At 38.3% G+C, this 15,206-nt stretch overlaps 1 protein-coding gene across 1 annotated transcript in view; it reads left to right on the forward strand.

Moving 5' to 3' along the window:
* The window catches only part of NT5DC1 (5'-nucleotidase domain containing 1), a 138,485-nt gene that overhangs the window by 101,857 nt on the left and 21,422 nt on the right, over positions 1 to 15,206 (forward strand). The gene's annotated exons all lie outside the window — the stretch shown is intronic.

The following is a 15,206-nucleotide window of genomic DNA, read 5'->3' on the forward strand; positions in this document are numbered from 1 at the left end:
ATAGGAATCCTATGTTGCATTGTAGTTTCCTCTCATAAGCATTGTTTGTACACATTTGGCTATTCTTTTAGAGAAAAAAAGGAAGTTTTAGGAACCTTTTTTAATTATGCTTAGGATGTTTGGAATATGTAAATGCTGGTAGACAGAGTTTCTTTTAAAATTTTTACCCGCTCAAGCTTAAAACTAAGATCTTAAATTGCCTCTAAAAAATAAAATTTGCTGAGTCTCCCATATTCTTTCTTGGGGGGAAAATAAGGAGAGAATGAGCCCATATGTCCTTGATTCTACCATTAAGGGTTTGAGCTTTTAGAAAATTATTATTGGCAAAAGGTTTATTTCTTTTAATTCTAGAAACAAAGAAATATTTACTTTTACAGATACAGATCTGTTATTTGATGCCTGCAAAGTTCAGTTACACTAAATAAGGATCCAGTGATATTTACGGAATTCGACAAAAATTCGGTCACATGATGTTTGTATTAAACTAAGAACGAAGTTCTGAAATTATAGTCTGGGAAAGGGGAACTGTGGTTTATAAATTCATAGTGAGTTGCAGGTAAGCATTAAAAATAATGACAACTGTTTTATTTTTCTATTGTTGTTAACCTGAGCTATTGAATCCAGAAGCTCTAATCAGCTGTCAGAAAATGTGTCATAGTTCTTAATTACCTTAAAAATTCCTTTACACTGAGGAGGTCCTTCCCCTGGAGCCTCGCACCCCGCACACAGCCAGACAGAGCCCCTGGCCTCTCCGAGTTTTGTTTCTCAAAAGGAATTCCTTAAATATATTGAATAGATTTTAAAAAGAGCTGTCCAAAGATTTACATTTCACTGAAATACATCAGCTACTAAATATGTTTGTCTTTGTTCTATTTTTATGTTTAAAAGCATACATAAATCATTGTGTTTGCTAGTTACATTTACCTGACAAAAAGACATTAAAATATCTTAATAAAGGATTAGCACTGTTAGCACTGTCCTCCCATGGTTCATTGATTTGCTCGAGTAGGCACCAGTAACATCTCCATTGTGAGACTTGTTGTTACTGTTTTTGGCATATCAAATATGCATGGGAAGCTTGCCAGGCTCTGCCGTATGGGCTGGATACTCTCCATAGCTTGCTAGGCTCTCCAAAAGGGGCGGAAGAATCGAATCCAGGTTGGATGCATGCAAGGCAAACACCCTACACCCTGCCCGCTGTGCTATTGCTCTGCCCTAATAAAGGATATAACATAGTAAAGAGAAGTAGACAGAACTATGGTATAAAAGGGTTTTTTCTCACCAGCATTTCCAGAAAAACCTGCATTTTCTCTCCAGCATGCTTTTTTCCTCTCTAACCCAATTTTCCTATCAGTACACTGAGAAGATGGATGTTTGACCTGTGAACAATTATTTAATGAATCAGTGGACCATCCATCTCTGTGTTCTATCATAGAAGTGACAAAGGAACTGTATACCGCTTGATCAGTTGAACTCTTAGTGGTTTTCATTAAAAGAGTGTTTTTTGGTTTGGTTTGGTTTTAATATGCCTCAAAAGTAAGTGCCATTTTAAAAAGAAAGTCTTGCATTTTGGATGTAGTTTATAGGCCGGGCAATCCATGATAGGCCCACGGTTTTTCACATCTGATTTAAATATCTGATCTTAAGCCACAGTAGCTCACACAGAGGATTTACTGTGTGCCAAGCACAGTGCTGAATGTTTTCATATGTTGGTGTGCTTCATCCACTTAATAACCATAAGGTATTGGTTCCATTATCATCATTTCACAGTTGAGCCAGCAAACTGAGTGACTAAGACATTTATCCAAGTAATTTGTACAACTGCAACTTGAATTAGGACTGTCTGGTATGGATCCAGGTCACCTGGGTGTGTTTGCATATGTGTGTCTATCCCAGTGCAGAACCACTTTGTCCTTTGAAGATTTTTCTGTAGTAATGAAATGGATACTCTCCTTACTTATGTCAGTAGAAATAGATATTACTTAATGAAGTCGTCTGTAAGTCAGGAATTCCTTTCTCTGTTTACTCTTACTCTGCTTTGTAATTAATGACTTAATTTATTGGCACGAGACATTTAAACTATTATTTTTTAATGTTTCAAATGGAGTTCTTATCTGGAAGGAACCCTATTTTCTTTGTCATCATTTTCAAATAAATTGACCTGTCATTGATCTTCTATGAAGTTCTTTCCATTTGCATTTTTTTCATTGAGAACACATAGCTCACTTAGTGTTTATTGCTTACATTTGCCAAAGCTGTGAGCAAAATATATTTGTCTCACTTAAGTTGAATTTTTGTATGCTCTTATTGGATATTGAATAATTTTAGGCCTTCAGATTCTCTGGATAAATGCTGACATCTCCTTTCAGGGGGGGAAAAAAAGTCTGACAACTTGTGACATACCCTTTAAAAAATATTTTTTCCTGGTCAAAAGAAAGTTGGAATATGGACCAGAGAAACAATACAGTGTTGAAGCAGTTAGTTGTCTTGCATTCAGCCCACCAGGGTTGGATCTTTGGCACCACATATGGCCCACTGAGTGCTGCCAGGAGTGATCACTGAGTTCTTCTGGATGTGACCCCAAAACAAAGAGAATAGTAGTACTAGGTTATTTTGGTTTCTCTAGGAACCTATAGATTCTCTACCTAAATAACTAGAACTGCTTTCCACTTACAGCAGATTTATCATGCTTTATTCTGGAAAAAAATTACAGATGAGCACTAAGTATATACCAGTATTCAAATTTGCAGTACTGTGGGGCTGGAGTGATAGCACAGCGGGTAGGGTGTTTGCCTTGCATGCGGCTGACCCGGGTTTGATTCCCAGCATTCCATACGGTCCCCTGAGCACCACCAGTAGTAATTCCTAAGTGCAAAGCCAGGAGTAACCCCTGAGCATCACCGGGTGTGACCCAAAAAGCCAAAAAAAAAAAAAATTGCAATACTGCCTGCCCCTAAGATCATTAGCTTTGAGAGTCCTAATGCATTGCTTTAGAATGCTGGCTTGTCCCACCCGTGGTTTACACTTGAATATGGTTTAATTAACACAAATTGCAGTGCCAGTGTCAGTGTGTTAATTAAAGCTTACAATAAATAAGCAAGCCTGAGTTTTGGATTGAACAGGAATGAAGTTTACCATTAGCTACAAGGGAAAAAAGCTGATTTAATTAAAATACATAATACTCTATTTACGGTATAAAATGTCATGTTTTGTATGTTTAACCTGAAGAAAAGTTTTTGTTAACTGCCTTTGTAAAATATATTCTTTGTGTCCAGAACCTAGTCACCTTAGTAGTAATCACTGTGGTAAAAGGAGAAAGTTATTTTTATGGTAGTAATAGTAAAAGAAAATTAAATGATTTTAAATATTTAAAATTTTAAAATATTTAAAAATTCAAAATATTTAAATTTTAGCACTTTCTGCTGTAGCACTGTCCTCCTGTTGTTCATCCATTTGCTCGAGCAGGCACCAGTAATGTCTCCATTATGAGACTTGTTGTTACTGTTTTTGGCATATCGAATACGCCACAGGGAGCTTGCCAGGCTCTGCTGTGTGAGTGGGATACTTTCAGTAGCTTGCCAGGCTCTCCGAGAGAGACTGAGGAATCGAACCCGGGTCAGCCGCATGCAAGGCAAACGCCCTACCCATTGTACTATCACTTTAGCCCTAAATTTAAATTTTAAATATTTTAAATATGGAAGAGAAAAATCTATTATGTAACAAAAAATAATTGAACAAGAATTGGAATATCAGATCATAGTATTTGGTATGGAAACAAGGAAAAATCAATAAGAACTGGAATATCAGATCACAGTATTTAGTTGGAAACAAGAAAAAGTCAATAGGAATTAATTTGAGTCCCAAAAGCAGAGCAGAATTTAGAAAAGCAGAAAAGAAATCAGTTTTGAGGTAATGGCATCTAGTTGGTATGGTCTAGGCTGAAGAACAGTGAACACTTTGGGCAAAAGTGTTGGAGAAACAAATGAGTTTCAGTCTAGTCATTAAGAACAACTTTCACTTGTATTCAGACTTCCCTTCTACTCTCAGCCCCAATCTTCTTCAAAAGTTCACACGCTGTGCCATTTCTTCTGTTGTTCTTTCTGTTCACATGCTCTTCTTACCCTGCTGAAATCTATCTCACTGACCATGGCCCAATCCAAACTTTACCCTCTCCTGAATCTCCTCTCGTTTCTGGATTGAGAAATTATCTCTTTCTTCCCCACTGCCCTGGCACAAGCATCATCCCCAAAGCCCAGCTGCATTTCTCGTAAGTTGTTCATTTGAGGCCTTCTCGCAATTTAGAACCAAGTGCCCAAGAGAAAGAAATAGAAATTTTTTTCTCTCAAATCCTTTAATAATAAAGTTCTTAATACTATTTTTTAGATTGTTCATGTTTCCCCAAGTTTTTTTAAATACTTAATTTAAAAGCCTTATTGTTAGAAATCATGTGATTATCTTAATATGATTTATCATTTTAAAACAGCCAAAATATATAAACTTGTACTAGTTAGACACTGGAAACAGATGGAGTGAGGGAGATGAAAAGAGTTAAGTTAGAGGAGGAGAGACCGAGAAGCTCTGCCGGGATGGAATATTCTCTGGAAACCAGCCAGGTCCAGAATTACTCACCTTCAAATGCTTCTCGTCCTTGTTACCACTGTATCCTACCTGAGATCCTACAGCAGAGGCTGCAAACTGTATTAGGTACTAAGCCTATGCCTCGATTTTCCTTTCTCTGTGCCTCATATGAAGACCGGTTTGCCAAAACAGATGGATTTTATTTATTTACGTTTATGTAGAAACTGAATGTAATATAGTGTGGGTAATATACGTGAAATGCGTCCGTGGGATTCAGCTAGACTATATTCAACAGACATAAAGGAGGTTTGGAAAAAACAGTGGGAGTTCTGTCTCAGGTTAAGTAAATGAGCATTTATGGCCTTAGTGGGAGGCAGTTATCCTTTAAATTTGGACACATATAGGAAATGAGCCGATATGTCTAGGTTCTGACTCTCTCTTCCTGATGTTTCTGATCTTTGTGTGCTTTAAAGCAGACAAGTCAGTTCTTAACTTTCATCCCTAAGCTTGCCTCACTCCAAGCCACATCCTAATTTGTTCCAGCTTCTGGAGGAGGGGGATATTTCAGGATAATCAGTGGATGATGACTTCCATTGGCAGAAACAACCCTCCAAGGTGATTTTGTGTCTGGCAAATGCATTTCAAAACTATTTTAGATGAAATTTAATGTTCTTTGAAGTGAGCCCCTGAAACATGGGTTTTACCTGGAGGTGTCTAATTTGCTACTGCAAGAAACATTGTTTTTTGTGCAGCTAATTTTCTGAGATTGTATTTAAGCAGTAAGATCTTTACTCATCTTAAACTAAAAAGTCTTTAGCTTCTTCTGATAAAGCCATCATGTGCCTTTCTGGGACATTTTTATTTCCCCTGACATTAATGAGTGAAAGTAGTACCCTCCGTTGGCCTTCAGGTTTGTACCTATAGTACTTTGCTGTGATCCTTGCTGTTGCTCTGTTAGCAAGTACACCATATGAAGCTGAAAACATTTTACTTAGAAACTAAAGAGAAAATACATTAGAATCATAAAGGCAATGGCAAAAGTAGATTTAAGTTCGCTTAAACAAGATGACAGAGTGAAGAGACCCCTCTTTTGACCTAGTAAAAAGACCAAGGCCAGAGAATAACTGGGGGGTAAGCACATCATGCAAGGGGATCCATTGTGGTAAAAAGATAAGGGTATTTATACTGTCTTCAGAAATAAGAGTCTTATCACATGATTTTGTAATCTCTAATATTTTCTCATTCTGCTAAGAAACTAAGTACTTTTAAAAGTTTCCAGCTAATGTTTTTGTTAATTAGTCATGTTGACATTTCTAATAGTAAGTTGCAACTCTTGTGTATTGTGGCTCTCTTATAATTACGAAATACTATATTTATTCAGGAATAAGCAAACTTTTATGTATTTTGCAGTGCCAAGAATGTATCTAGTGCCTCAGACATGCAAAGCAAGTGGTCTGCTTTTGGGTTACATCATCACCCAATAAGCAAACTTTCCTTCTTCCTTTTTTGAATAAAATAGCCATGCTTGGAAGTGCTAGGGCGGGGCTGGTAAGGGCTTGTGGAGTGCAAACTAAGAGCCTTGCACATTATACGCTGTGGAGCATGGCGACGTGCCCTGGAGCAGATAAGACCCGACCTTGCAAGGAGGTCCTGACGTGAGGCTCCACTGTAAGGAGTATCTAGACGAAGTTGGCAAGAACAGGGTGTCAGCACCGGGTGTTGCCTCACTCAACCTCCTAGTCACACATGCCCAAGACACAAAAAACTGTTGATATACACTTAGCAAGTCATCCTAGCAACATTTAGCCTTGAATGGGATTGGCCTGGGCAGTGCAGAGATGACAAAGTGATAGACCAAGGATGCTAAACTTTATGTAATTGGACCTTCCTGTAAGCCTAGACTCTATAAAATATTTGTGTATTCGGCAATAAAGTGAACAGCCATCAGCTGCTCCCAGAGGGTGTTTCTCCGCGTGCCTGTCATCCTTCGCCCCACATTGGGCGCCAGATGTTGGGAAAAACACAACACAAGGCAGTTTCTCTACCTGAATGATAATCCCTTATAGCACCAAACTTCTTTTTTGTGTGGGGGGAGGAAGGGGTGATGGGTATGCCTAATAATGCACAGGAGTTACGCCAGGAATGACAATACTCAGGGAACCCTATGTGGTGCAAGGATGTAACTAGAGTTAAACTCCCCCCACCCCTTTATGAAGATTGCAGACTTTATCTAGATACTTTATGACCATTTCATTTTATTTTTTTTACCTATGCGTTTTATTTCTTTTTTTTATTAAATTATTATTTTTTAAATTTTGAATACCCATCCCTCCACCAGTGCCCATTTCCCACCACCACGGATCTCAGTATCCCTCTTTTCCCCCATACCGCCATCCCACCCTGCCTCTGTGGCAGAGCATTCCCCTCTGTTCTCTCTCTCCTTTTGAGTGTTGTGGTTTGCAAAAGAGTTAAGCCTGATTTTCAGGGAGAAACGTTGGATGATTTACTTTCCATTGATCACTTTGTATATATAAGGAGATGTTACGCGGCTGCGCAGTTTGGAAAAATTGTCCTGGTTCCCGCATGCCCAAGCAATGCTTGTAGAGACTCATGGTCACCAGGGTTCCATCTGGAGAAGGCGGGATACGACACCTACCCCATCTGGGACCTCCCGGTCAGATCGGCTCTATTTGGGACCTGGAGCATTCTCCAGGAGCTGTGGTGCCCTCCAGCGGTGTTCTTTGTTGCTGTGTCAATGACCATTCCATTTTAATTTGTGGACTGTGATTTGCCAACCTCTGTTGTATATGACAATCTATTAAGTCTTGTCTGCTGAAGTTTTCCTACCCACACACTTTTATAACTATCAGTCCACTGCTGCGTACCTTACATCAATAATATAAATGATTATAAAGACAGCTCCTTTTCTGAAATATCTCACATTCATAAAGAAACATGTATGGATGTTTTAAATTATTTATACCATGTTATGTGACAGATGTAATTGGTGGACCGGCAAGCTGGGAGAGGGCATAAGACCCAGACATTTCTAGGCAACAAATGGGGTGGTTGGTGCCTTGTAGGGAGATACTGGTTATTCCTTAGTGAAAGTTATCTTTTTTTCTATATGTGATATATTTATGTATATATTCTTTTATCATGTAAAACATTTTACTAATGCTGCTTCTGAATGTGTAACATTTCTCTCAGACAATACCAGCTAAGTTAGATCCAATTCTGTTTCCACATTTCTTGCAAACTATAATATTGAGCAAAAACTCTGGTCTCTACTAAGCCATATTTAACATAACAGGGTTGAAGTAGATGATTTCAAAGGTTCCCAATGTCTAAAATTCTAGATGTTGTAGCTATAAATAAAATTTTATCAACAAATAATTTTGCTCTGCAGATTTCTAATTAGATTTGTTTAAATTTCAAATTACTCAAATTACAATCAGCCCTAAAATCCCCAAATTTACACAAACTGTTGTCACCATATACAAGCATGTGTGCGTGTGTACAATTTTATGGTGATCTTTATAGAATCATTTCTGTTGCCTCTGGACAGGCAGAGTCTTGTGTAGTCCCATACCCTTCAAGCAAACTGGCTGTATTCAAGTCTTATTTCTCCCCCAGTACAGCTCAGTGACTTTCAGCAAGTTCGTTACCCTTCTTGTAGGTTCCTCCACTGCCAAATGGGAATAATAAAGGACCTTTTCCACAGGATTATTATAAAGAATTAAACAAATTAATAGTTATCAAGGTCTGAGAATAGTGTTTTGTGAAAATAAGCAGTAAAAGCATGTTGGTTGTTTTTATAAGTAAGTATTTTTTACTTATAAGTAAAAATTATTATTTAAAATAAAAATAATTTAAAGTAATTTTATTTTAAATTTTCCATTCATAAAAGTTATGTTAACATGATTAAAATATTTTAAAATGAATCTTAATATCTTAGGAAATTCTCAAATATGCTGAACAAAAAGCATAGGTAAAAACTAGTGGTATGCCAGTGTCCAAAATGGGAGAGGGGAGGGAGGGAGGGAGGGAGGGAAGGAGGGAGGAGAAGAAGAGCTCAGGCCATAGAGGAAGGCAGGGGGTGGGGGGTGGGGGGAGGGAACCTGGGGATACTGGTGCTGGGAAATGCACACTGGTGGAGGGATGGGTGTTAGAATACTGTATGACTAAAATCTAATCATAAACAGCTTTGTAAGGATCTATCTTACAGTGATTCAATAAAAAAGTGGGGAAAAAAAACTTGCGGTATGCTTAATCTCCCATATAATTATACACAAATGGAGTTTCTGTCCAGTCACAATGTCAGAAAAAGGAAACCAAATTCTTTTATAGTGATTCATTCTGGCATCCTAGGAGGAAACCTCTTGTGAACTCCAGTGTCAACAGGAGAGTTGGCCAGTTTGAGTATAATATAATATTCTATTGGGGTAGGAATGGTTAGGAGCACAGCCCTATTTGAAGTCATTGAAATGGAAAAATTCTGGGGGCAAGAGAAATGGTGCAGCAGGTAGGGCACTTGCCTTGCATGTGGCCAAGCCATTTCATTCCCCAGCATCACATAGGACCCTCAGATCACCGCCAGAAGTAATTCCTGAGTGCTGAGCCAAGAGTTACCCCATTGCTGGGCCTGACCCCCTAAATTAAAAGAAAGAATTCTAAAACTTTAATAACTTAAGAAAACATAGTCAGTCCAAGATCTGCGTGTTTAATGACTTGAGAAAGGAGTCCCTTTGGCTTATCTGTGCTTACATGAACTGTTTAATTTTTATCTAGAGGAATTCTGTCAACCTTCTTTTCCCAGGAATTCTCACTTATAGATGTGAAATGTACAACTATTATTTAAAAACTAAATTTAGAATACCATGTATAATAAGTATAAAAAATAAACTTTTTTAAAATTTTTATTAGTGAGACATCATGAGGTATAGTTGTAGACTTACAGAGTTTTGTGTTTGGGTTTCAATTATACAATGATCAAATACCCATTCAAGATCATCAATCAAATTGACATTGATAATCAGAAGCAGTTCATATGTGCAGGGTTATATGTTATGAAATAAAGGTATTTTAGAATTTAGAACTCCCTGTTTTCTATGGCACGGTGGGCAGGTTACACAGAAAATAAAAGCATGAGCCCTACATTGTTTTTTTTTTAATCTTATAAAAATAATTCTTTATCCTAGCTATACATTAAAAATTACTTGGGTTCATTTTTTGAAATAAATGTTATTGACACAGCTCAGATCAGTTAAATAAAAATCTTAGAGGTAGAGAGCAGGTATATGATTCAAATTACAGAGATGGAAGTCAGATATTATTAAATCAAAAATTTGGGGGAGGGAGGGTTGGGCCACAACTGCCTGTGTGGAGATCACTCCTGATAGTGCTCAGGGGACCATACGTAGTGTCAGGGATTGAACTGGGGTCAGCCATGTGCAAAACAAACACCCTACCGGCTGTACTGTTCCAAATTATAATTTCTAAAATATACATGTACTTTGTTTCTCAATCTTTTGTTGTCCTTCTCTAGACATAGGATTTAGCATGTATATGCACTTTAATCTTTCGAGATATTCAGGTTTCTTTTTTAAAAAATACTTTGAGTACAAATAAAGCAGATAAATAGGAAATCTGTTAATGATATCAAATATTTTATTCTTTGCCATCTATAAACAAGAAAAACAAAGGACATTTTGATAATTAATGTCATTCATCTCCCCAAAAAATCTTAGGAAGTTTCGATTTCTTCTAAAATACATCTTGCAGTGGAGACAAGGAACCTTAAAAGAGGCTGAGTGGAGGTGTTCTCATCCCATCTGGTCCCTTGGATGGCAGCTTTGAAAGCTTTAGCCCCAAGTCATGCAAACAGTAGTGGTAAAGTTAACAAGAAAAAAACATTTGCTTTAATAGAGATAGTGATGTGACACAAGTATCTTTTTTTTTTTAATTTTTATTAGTGACACACCATGAGGTACAGTTGTAGACTTACAAATTTTTGTGCTTGGGTTTCAATTATACAATGATCAAATACCCATCCCTCCACCATTGCCCATTTCCCACCACCACGGATCCCAGTATCCCTCCCACCCCCCCATCCCCCCCATCTTACCCTGCCTCTGTGGCAGGGCATACCCTTTTGTTCTCTCTCTCCTATTGGGTGTTGTGGTTTGCAAAAGAGGCAATGGGTGGCAATCATGTTTGGTCTATCTATCAAAACAAAAAGTGTTTAAGATATTCAAGCTGCACGTACTTTGTTTTACCACAAGAGGTCCCTAAATCCTGAATTCTGTTTGATTATACAGGCTGTTTATTTTTGTATCCAATTGCTGCTGTACTTTGCTGAGCGATAGCACAGCGGTAGGGCGTTTGCCTTGCACGCAGCCAACATGGCCGACCCGAGTTCGATTCCTCCGCCCCTCTCGGAGAGCCAGGCAAGCTACCGAAGCCTGGCAAGCGACCCGTGACGTATTTGATATGCCAAACACAGTAACAACAAAGTCTCCAATGGAGACGTTACTGGGCCCGCTCGAGCAAATCGATGATCAACAGGAGGGCCTTTACCTTTACCTTACCTTATTAATCAAACTTTTAACTGAGGCAGGCTAAACTTCTATTTTATAGAACATGCTTTTCTGTACTTTGTTATTAATTCCCTAAAATACCAGCACTTAAGGAAATGAGCTGGGGAAGCCAGGAAAATGAGTTAAAGTGGTAGTTAAGGCAAATTTCTTTAAAAGTTAAGTGAAAACACAGGCTTCTTTGTGGGTTAGGAAAAACAGGACTGTTTCATCTTTCATTTGTTTTAAAGTCCCTGCCCTATTCTATCTATTATTAGTAAATATAATTAAAAATTATGTTTTTTCAGTAGTCTAAAAATGAAAGGACACTTTAGATAGGATGACTAGTAGAATTAATAATACAGTTTTTGTTACCTGCTGCTAGATTATATATTTAAAAACTAAGTTATTACTTCCAGTACAAATAAATATAAATATTCCTGGTCTCCTCCTGCACCAATTCCTTTATCTGCGGAATATTGCGCCATTTCCAGCAGAAAGAACAACTTGCTACCTTCAGAGTTAATATAGAGGTGGGGGTTGGCGCGGGGAGATCATTTAATAGGCAAGTTCAGCATACCACACTGCACAAATTCTTCCTTTGGTTTAATATCTTCGTTTGTTTTAGTAATTAAGGTGAGTTTGTAATTCTGTCTCCTAACCCTTAGTGATTGGAGATTACTAGAGAACAAAAATCGTTTTTCCAGCTGCAGCCGGTGATCCTTTAACCTAAGAGCATCCCATGAATAGCATTGGATCAGACATTTACTAGTATTAGGCCTTGCCCTTTCTGGTTTGTTAATTACAGTCTAACTTGTGAGTAAAGCACAACCCTCATTATCTTAGCGAATAAATTTTCTGTAACTAAATTTGTACTTTTTTCAATTAGGCTTTTTTTTTTTTTGGTCACGCCTGGCTATGCACAGGGGTTACTCCTGGCTCATGCACTCAGGAATTACTCCTGGTGGTGCTTGGGGGACCATATGGGATGCTGGGAATTGAGCCCGGGTCGGCCACATGCAAGGCAAAGGCCCTGCCCTACCCGCTGTGCTGTAGCTCCAGCCCCTCAATTAGGCTTATTAAGCACTGTAGCACTGTCCTCCCGTTGTTCATCAGTTTGCTCGAGTGGGCCCAGTAACTGCCAAATACCAGTAACAATGACGGGTCTCATTCTCCTATCCCTGAAGGAGCCTTGAATATGGCACTTTAAAATCTCAGGGATAGGACGAAGGAGTCGTTATGGTGCCTGCTCGAGGCAATTGACGAACAACAAGATTATCGTGATCCTGATCGTGATTGGCCTCAGTAACATCTCCGTTGTGAGACTTGTTACTGTGTTTGGCATATCGAATATGTCACGGATAGCTTGCCAGGCTTTGCCGTGCAGGCGAGATACTCTCGGTAGCTTGCTGGGCTCTCCAAGAGGGGTGGAGAAATCGAACTCAGGTCATCCGGGTCAGCCACATGCAAGGCAAACGCTCTATCCGCTGTGCTATCGCTCCAGCCCAGGCTTATTAAGAAACTAATAAAATTAAATAAAATAGTACATTCCATTGCCACACCTACCAGCAGAGGGTCCCTCCCCCAAGGTCTCAAGGTCCCTCCCATGCTCTCGCCACAGGATTCTTGGTAATCTCAGTTCTGTAGGCCAGCTCACAGCTCCTGTTGGCTATTTGTTATTAACCTACTGTGTTTCTGTATTCTGCAAGTGAGAGAAATTATTCTGTAAAGTAGTTTTAAAATGCATGTGCTTTTAAAAAAATCAAAATGAACAGTAATTTTAGTAGTAATTTGTATTTTGATCACTAGATGGCACCAAATATACATAGCTAAGGAAAAAATGCCATTTAAAAAAATATTACTAGAGAAGTATAACCCTATAAATGTTTTCAGCATTTATGTACTATAAAGCTTTTTAGTCTGACCATAAAATTCCCATGGCTCTAAAAGCTGTTTCTGTATCTAGGTAAAATGATCTCATGTTTTGACTCTCAGCTAGAATAAATTCTGAAAGACGTGACTTCTGCATTACTCTGATGGTCACCTACACATCAATTTTTTATGCTTATTTGTTTAGTTTTTTTAATTTTCTCTTAATGGAGAGAAACTTCTCTGAAGGAGAAAACATTTTAACTTCCCTTTTCCCTTCCCTTTACATGATGCTGTTGTGATTACTGAGATCAGACTTTATACTTGACCTGCGCCCAAAAAGGGGTGGGTGGGGAGTGTTGCGGCATTTCTGGCCACAGTGCTTATACATTACAGTGTTTACACCATTAGTTGTAGTGCTTGTCAGGGATCACACATCTTTTATTGTGCTCACTGAGTGTGCACCAGAGATCACACAGTGCTGCAATGCAGAGGTTTCAGAGAGCCATGCTAGAAACTCACAGACAGCCCTGGAATCTAAAAGTAGGTGCTTTCAGTCACTGAGCCATGCCCTAGGCCGTGGTGTGTGTGTGTGTGTGTGTGTGTGTGTGTGTGTGTGTGTGTGTGTATGCATATGTATATATTAGGGGTCATTGTGTGTGTGTGTGTGTGTGTGTGTGTGTGTGTGTGCGCGTGCGCACACGTGCTTATGTATATAGTAGGGGTCATTGTATAGCCATGAAGATTTTAAGATTTTGAGAGATCCAAGATACTTAGACACAAATGTCCTGCTGGGCAAAATTAAAAAAATACAATTTTTTGTTTTGTTTATGGTCTAGTTTTCTTACATTGTAAAATTTTCTTTTGTTTAGTTAATTTAATTTAATGTATTATTTTTTAAATTTATTTATTTATTGAATCACTGTAGGAAAAGTTACAAAGCTTTCAGGTTTAAGTCTCGGTCATGCAATCATCAAACACATTTCCCTTCACCAGTACTTATTTTTCACCACCAAGAACCCCAATATACCCCCCTCCCAACCCTCCCAATGCCTGTAAGGTAGATGAATTCTAGTTAACACTATATCTACTTTGATTAGATTCATTGTTTTGACAAAAGGTGCACAAATATTATTTGAGTTTACATCCCAAAATCAGACCTGCTGAAAAGGCATTGTGAAATAATTTGTTTTCTACAGCTGGTTACAAGAACCAAATGATGATTTTGGATTTCTGATATTTTACTTATTAAGCCTGGAAGTATTTCTGCCGAGAGTCAGATAGTTATAAGATTGGTTTCTGTGGCTCTAGAGCCATGGCAGTGCACAAGAGCCGCTTGTGGGGGGCAACTCGTGACCTCGGTAGGGTGTGAAGGAGGAGCCGGGAATGCCCCCCTTCCCATGAGGTTTTAGTCGCCCCATCACGACCGGCTCATACCTGGCTTTCCCTGTTTAGTTAATTTTAGATCTGGTTATGGTAAATTCTCACAATGTTTTCTTTTCTGAGTAGAGATTATATAAGTTGCAAATAATAGATGTCCTTAATGTTGAAACTATATTTATGTTATCTTGTATCTTGGGCTCACACCCTTTGGGGCTGGGCAGCTACTTCTGACTCTGTGCTTGGGGGGGGTCCCAGATATCAAACCCAGGCCTGCTGCATGGAAGCATGCACTCAGACTATTAAGATGCCTCTTTACTACAACAAATATTTCTTAGATTTTAAAAATATTAATCCAGACTGGAGAGAGAGTACAGCAGATGAGGCACCTACCTTGCATGTGACCAGCCCAGATTCAATCCTAAGCCTGCCAAGAGTGATCCCTGCCCGTATAATCAGGTTTAGATCCTGGGCAAAGCCAGGTTGGGCAAAAACAAACAAATACTAATCACTTGACATTTCATGTGTAATCAGTTTTAAAATGCCTGTTATTATTTTTTAGTGTTAATTATGTTAAACATTTGTGAGTTTTTGTTAAATTATTAATAGATATTTATAGCTAACATTTCGAGTTAACACATTTTAAAGTACAAGGATTTTTGAGAAGTAGTAATGGATTTTATTGCTAGATTGTTCGAGTCTAGTTATTTTTATTTTAATTATGTCTGTAACTGAGATGAGCTTGTCTAGAACACACTGAGTCCAAAAGGAAAAACAAAGACAAATCTCATTATATTTTTATTT

Source organism: Sorex fumeus, unplaced genomic scaffold, assembly GCF_029834395.1.
Source record: "Sorex fumeus unplaced genomic scaffold, SorFum_2.1 ptg000054l, whole genome shotgun sequence".
NCBI classification, from domain to species: Eukaryota; Metazoa; Chordata; class Mammalia; order Eulipotyphla; family Soricidae; genus Sorex; species Sorex fumeus.